This window comes from Thalia democratica, chromosome 2 (assembly GCF_965202585.1).
Source record: "Thalia democratica chromosome 2, ktThaDemo2.hap1.1, whole genome shotgun sequence".
In the NCBI taxonomy this organism is placed as follows: domain Eukaryota; kingdom Metazoa; phylum Chordata; class Thaliacea; order Salpida; family Salpidae; genus Thalia; species Thalia democratica.
Genome location: NC_139166.1, coordinates 97,302,054 through 97,309,475, shown reverse-complemented (window position 1 = coordinate 97,309,475; position 7,422 = coordinate 97,302,054).

The following is a 7,422-nucleotide window of genomic DNA, read 5'->3' as shown; positions in this document are numbered from 1 at the left end:
GATTAATTTAAACTAAAAATTTTTGTAGACATATTAAAAAACCTTTAAATAAAAAAAATAATTTATAAGAGAATATATTTTTTTAAGGTCTTTAAACAACTTAAGTATGAGTTTTAAATATTATATAAGGCTTTAATAGTTTAAGTTTTTAAATGATTTAAATAAATCAACAATTTTTGTGGTAAAAGTTTAAGAAACTGAGCCTAAACTCTAAACATAATATGTTAAGCTAATATGTTATATAAATTAGACTATAGAAATTTAACTTTATTAGTTATAACTAAAGTAACGTAGCAACCTTATTTTAGCAAGTTCGTTTGTAATTTTTTTCCATAAATTAGTTTTAATTTAGATAATTTTATTATTGAATAATCTCCTATATTTGTACTGCGCAAAGATGTTTATAACAGGTTATCTTATAAATAAACTTATTCAAAAAGTAGTTGCGAATTAGAATTTGCTAAAAAATAACACTCCAAAAAAACTTGATAAAAAATTTAAGCAATGTTAAAACTGTGACTGTTAAATGAGTGATTAACAAGTTCGTTAGGAAAAAAGTATAACACATTGCAGAGATTAAGCTATTTACCGAACAATTAAACTTATATGTCGTTTGTTCAAAGAGTTTTCTAATTACCACAATTTCAACTTTCATCACGTTTCTTTTAAAAAATGTACTAATTTTTAGTAAATAACAATTTCGTAGAACTGTTACAGTACAACTTAATACTTTTTTCACCCATATCTAATAAAACACTCTTATTCAGTGTGTTATAAAAACAAATGAAATCTGGATTAGAAATTTTTATTTATTTTTATTAAAAATACTTGTAAATTAAGGCTTAATTTTCTTATATAAATGTTTTATTCTTTATCATTATTAGTTATGGTCTTTTATATTTAAAAAGCGCTTTACACAGGGCAAAAAAAACCAATAATTAGATTTGTAATTAATTAATTTTCTAAAAATATAACTGAGTCTTAAAAATAAATATAAATTATATGTTCGAAACGTATTTTTTGATAGCTAAAATTTTTCAAAAAACATTAAGAATCGGTCTCATTTGTTACTTTTAAATGGCTGCATTATATACTCGTATAGTTGATTATGCTTCAACCTAATTTTGCCTATTTACGAAAATACCGATTTTCTACGTTGCTTACTTTCAATCTATTTGTTTAAATGTAATGTTATGTATTTACCAATAACTCTTTTATATCTGTTAATTTATTAAAGCTTTAAGAGTTTAATTGATATGTAACCAAATTTAATTTAGTTAATTTCATCAAAACTGTGTAATTCTTAATAACTTTTTTCATTCAAGTATGTTTTTTGATATTGATATTTAAATGTAACTGAGACTAGCTGTGCTACATTTATGTGTTTTAGCTTTGTATTTTATTAAATATTTTGTATACAATAGCTTTTCAAGAAAAAAGTTAAATATTTTTATTATTTATTTTATACAAACACTATTGATTTACTATTAGTATTACATTTTTTTAGTTAAGGTTTTTTAATATTCTTTTTAACGAAAATATTCCGTGATTAAATAAATAGAAACAATTCGCTATGATCCATACATACGTTTTTATACTTATAATAAAGTTATTTTTACTTTTTCATGTTGTGTACCCTAATCTTATTATATTAATATCAAATAATTCGTTATAAACTGCCTTGTGCAGTACAAACATTGTCATAAAAATATTTAGGATTAATCAATAACAGTCAAAAGTTGTGTAAAAATCTGAAGAAAAAAAAGCTAAATTTCTATTGTTACGTCATTATGACTATTACTTTAAAATCAATAGTTTTTTAAATTAAATATTTAATCTTATTATTAATAGCAAAAAATAACATGATTTTCATAAATTTGAAGACATTTGAAATATAAATAATTATAAACTGCTTCATGCCGTACAAGTAGTTTAAAAAATCTATTATCAAACTAAAAACGTAAAATGCTCTTAAAAAAATAAAGTGAAACAAAGAAATTGCTAGAATGTTTTTAATACATCGATAAAATTTGTACTTTTTAATTAAACTTTGATAATTTTTAACTACATAGTTAAAATAGATACCATTTGTTTATTAATTTATCTTATCTTTCAGGTGGATAATCAAATACTTTTATTATTAGTTTATGACACGGAGTAGCATAATTGTGAGCTTGGCGCTACCATATTTGACAAAAATTGATTACTTATAGTTTAGTAGTTGTATACAAATTACGAAATGTATAAAGTATTTGCAAGATTTAATACAAATTGTATTGAAGTATTTTTTTTTAAAGTACATAATTTTAATGATACGTCACAATTTTGGTACAGTTGAAATTTTAACAGAAAATTGTCAGTAAATAAACACAAGTGCAGTTATAACTAATAATTATTTTTTCTATTCAAAATTTGTAAATTAATAAGCTAAAATGTTAATAAGCTTATTTCCAACCAGTGGTTTTAATTGTTTTGTTACAAATATTGACAGGTATATGTATAATACTATCATTAAAATTAAAAAGCAATTGTAAAAATATTTTTAACATGTTTTTGTGTGCTTATGATACAAAATTTTTCGTGATTCGAACTAACTTAGCTAATATAAGTACAAATCATAACATATTAGGGAAACAGCTGTTATATTGAATCATATTTAATGTTGTAAAACTTATTTTTTGCACTATTTACAGCTATAGATAAGTGATTAGATAGTTTTTTTAGATCTAGAGAGTAAATTTAAACCACAAAGCTATAGATAAATTTAGCTTAGTTTTGTAAGGTTACTTTATTGTCGAAGTAGGTCTATACTTTTTTATGATGTTTGTCTTAAAAGTATTGCTTGGAAAAATCCTAAAATTCTCTTTTTTTTTTTTTTTTTTAATTTAAAACGTAAATTATTCGAATAGTCAAAATAATATATAATAAAAAAAATAACTAGTAAATAATGTCTTTTGAGTTTGATTCTATTTACATCATAGTTGTATCATTATTTGGTATTTCTAACAAAAAGAATTTACAATTTGAACTGTAAAACTTATACAATAATCAAAACAAAACTATTTGCTGTAGATGTGTTGCCTTTTTGAAGTATCTGGTAAAATGATATTACATATTCGACTAAGATTTTATTCCAATAAAAAATGTCAGCTATAAATATTATTTTTAGTTTGTGTAAAAGAGTTTAAAAATGTTTTTCGACTACAAAACTTTTTTTTTAACTAAACTAACTAGGAGCTATAAAACTATTTTAAAAATAGTATTAAGTGACTCAAGTTTTGAGTTTAAAGAAATAATTTTAGAAATATTTTTGATAGAACAAGAATTGTTTTTTCGTATTTTATTACTGCTTATAAACTCTTTCAATCGCATCACTTTGATTAAAAATTAATACAAAACTTGAATACAAAATGGAGCTTATATCCGATAATTACTTATGTAATAGTGCTTTGTTCATATATATTAAATTTACTTTAAAACCGCTTTACGCAGTACAAATAACCAACCAAAAGTTTAAGTAATTTTGAAAAACTGTCAAGTTTTAAGTGAAAATCATGCATTAAAAAAATTCGCTATAGTTTTGTTATTACGTTATTGTATTCTTTACAAACTCAATTTATTGATGAAAAGAATTTTTATGTATTTAAAAGTTTTGTTGTGGTAAATATTACTTAAATAGTATATTAGTTTTTTGCGCGGCTAAAGTAATGTTTAAATAAAATGTTAAGAAACAACAAATCTGTAATGTTTTAAAAAGTACACTGTTGCATTAATATATTTTATTTCAACAATTTTGTTTTGTAAAAATAGTATTAGATACTAGTCTGTAGTATCTACTGTAAAACTTTTTCCAGATTCGTTTTACTAACTTTTTAAAATGTAGCGGATCAAATTGCAAATTAAAATTGTTTTTTTTTATCAGTTTATTATATACCAATTTCTTATTGTACAAACTTTTAAAAACAAGGTTATATATATGAAGTCACCATAATAAATCTAAATTGTAAATAAAAAGTAAAAATAAATCTAATGATTATTAAATAACATACAAATCATTTAGAAAAATAATACAATTTTGCCAAAATAAGAACAAGTTTTTTTAAAGTATATATATCTAAGAAACGTTATGTACTAAAAGTAATTACAATTAAGCTCGCAAATTAGACCTATTAATTAAGTTAAGTTAGTTAGTTAAATTTAGTTCTCTCATTTTTGGTAAAATTTACTAAATTAAAGAAAAAACATACGAAAAAACCTTAAAATCAAATATACAAGTTGAAAAAAAAAAACAGTTTAATGTTAGAACTTACCAAGCTAAACTTTAGAGTAAATAAAGTTTAAACTTTAATTAAATGAAATAAAAATATTCATATCTTATATAGTAATGACTAAACTATTTATGTTAGAAAAAGCATTAACTAAAAGAAATGTTATCAAGAACAAGAAAACTAGAAATGTTGTTTCAAAAATTAGCACCATAAACTAAGGCTGCTAGAAATTAAAATTCAAAACAAGTACTCCATAAGTAAATAACTGACAAATCGTGTCGTCAAGTATACAAACGGTTTTTTTTTAAATAGACCCAATACAAAAACAATAACATTTTATTACCGTTAACCTAATAATAAAATATAGTAAAATAAATCAATATTTTAAACCGTAATGACGTCACGACTATAAAACAAAATATTGTTATCAGATTGTTTTATAAGTTCAGTAAAAACGTTTAAAACAATTTTCATCGAACTTGAAAAGTTTATACTGCAGATAGCGGTTAATAATTTAACATTTTTTTTTTTATAAGCAATACGTACTGCGGCGTAAAGTCAATGTTTTTTAACAGTCATTTGATTAGCACACCAAAAATGATAATTTATAATCTATAAACAATTATTTTATATACTACTAGGTTTCATCGGGAAAAACTCGGGCCTTCTAAAACATTGATAACAAAGTAATTAAAATCGTTCTAAATGAAAAAAAAATGATTTCAATTTTTTTTAACAATATTAATTGGTTTAATGTAATTTTAGAATTTTAAATAGGTATTCTAAAATTGAGTATAATACATGAAATTGAGAAAAACTTAACAGTTATAGATAATACAAAACAAGTAAGCAATACGTTACAACAAATAATTCCTGCAAAAAACTTTAAAAGATAAATAATCGTTTTACCAGTCGATGAACAAAAAGTTATTTTAGTACCCGGTACTAAGATTAAACATTTCAAGTGTTTTTCTGTTGTTTAATAAATTATTATAATTACAAGTGTTAAAATATTTCAGATGCCTATTTTACTGATTATGAAAAAAGAATAAATAAAAATATACGTTTTATAAGAACTGACTTCATGTTATTTATGCTTAGTTTTACTAAAGATCAATTATAACGAAAGGGACTTATTTAGTTTTAACTTTTACTAGTTTCTTTTGTCTTTTATTAATCTCTTGATTACTTTATAATTATATTGATTAATGGTTATTATAAAAAAATTGTAAAGTTTTATTACTTGTTAGCTTCGTAGTCTGCTGAAGAGACTTGCTCGATTATACTTAGTGTTTTTGAAATTGTGTGTAATTTTATTGTAAACACATATTATCATAACTAAAAAAAATAAAAATAAACTTAATTCTGTAAACGCAAATATTTTACAATCTCATTTATATAAATTAACTTTGTCTTAAAAGTAGTAATGACGTAACTACAAATTTCTAATAATTTTATGTTTAAAGTTTTCTATGTAGTAAGTCATAGATTGCAATGCAAACTTTGATATTGCCTGGAATATTTGTACTGTGCAGAACAGTTAATAACCAATTATATTTATACTGATAGTTGTAAAATTCAATAACATTAGTTTGTTCTTATTTTAAACCATTTTCAGCGCGTTTGTTAAAGGGAAATTAACTGTCTCGTGTTTCAGTCAACCAAAAATTTGTGGTCGGAAGATCGATCTTTTTCTAAACTTTAGCTTGTTTAACGGAAAACGAAAGTCCAGGCGGCTTTTGCTTTGTACGCTTTAGCCGATGTTTTTGTATATAATACGAGCGTATCAGATGTCATGCCTAAAAGACAATGTATTAAATCTTGCACTAGTGGAAAAAAATTTAGTGTGTGTTTTACAGTATGTTTTTTTCTGCTGTCATTTTATATACTTCTATTAGTTGATATTTATAAAATATTCTTATTAGTTTTTACTAGCAACCAACAACGACTTTAACATTAAATTGTTTATTATTTTTCTTAACCTTTTAGAAATAATCGATTTTTTTGTTCTTTGAAAAAGTTATTTTATTTTTACTAACGGTACAAATTTTTACTTATGAACTACTAAAAATTATACTAACTTATTATACAACGAATAGAAATGTTTATAGACTGTAAATGAGATAAAGAGAAAGGGAAACCGTTTACAACTAAAAACACTGCTTTAGTTGACACGAAATATAATATCAAAGATATGCAATAGTAACATGATGTGAAATTTTGCTAACTTCAAAATCACTCATATATCTTTCTTTTATTTAATTTTAAATCAAAACCAACTTGTGTCGCTGTTTTAGAGAATGTTTAAAGAATGTTATTAATATATAATTTTTTCGGTTTGTATTCTGTTTAAGTTGTTGTATATTGATGTCCATGTAAGCAACATTAACAATTAAGTAATACTTTTGTTCTTGAGAATAAATAAATTGTAGACTTTATTAATTGTTTAAAGCAGAATACAAATCACAAAAACTAAACATTTTACGTTTAACTTAATAGTTAGATCTTATCGTGACCATAAACGAGTAAAGCATAAACTTTTGCAATTGTTCATATTAGTAAAACTAAGTGCAACTGAAAAAACATGGAGCGTTGAAGTATGATACCAACTGTAGTTAAGGCCTAAAATAGATTAAGTAAACTCAAGCGTGAAATCATTAATTACATTTAAAAGAATAATTAACTTTCATTTAACTTTTGATAAACCATTGAACAAAGTTTAAAAGTTTTAGAGTGCTCTACACAATCCGAAATTTCGAATCCGGCCCGTACAAAATCAAAATCTTATTTTCATGTTAGGATTCGGTTGAATCCGAATCAGAGTCTTATTTTTAAATTTAGGATTCGGTCGGATCAAAATCCGAGTCATAAAAGGCCGGATTTAGCCGAATCCGAGATTATTATTTAGTATGAAAGTATTATTGAAAACACATTAAGTCATATACAGTAAACGTTTATAGATAACATTTTCTTTTCAGTCTCTTTTTTATTTCGTACGTAATTTAACACTTTACTTATTTCTTAAATGATTTTTTATAATAATATTTATTTGTATAAATAACATAGATATATTGTTTATTGAACGACAAATTACGGTCAAAAAGTTTGGTCTAAGCACCTGGTGCACGAAAAAAACCTTTCGGTTACCTAGTCA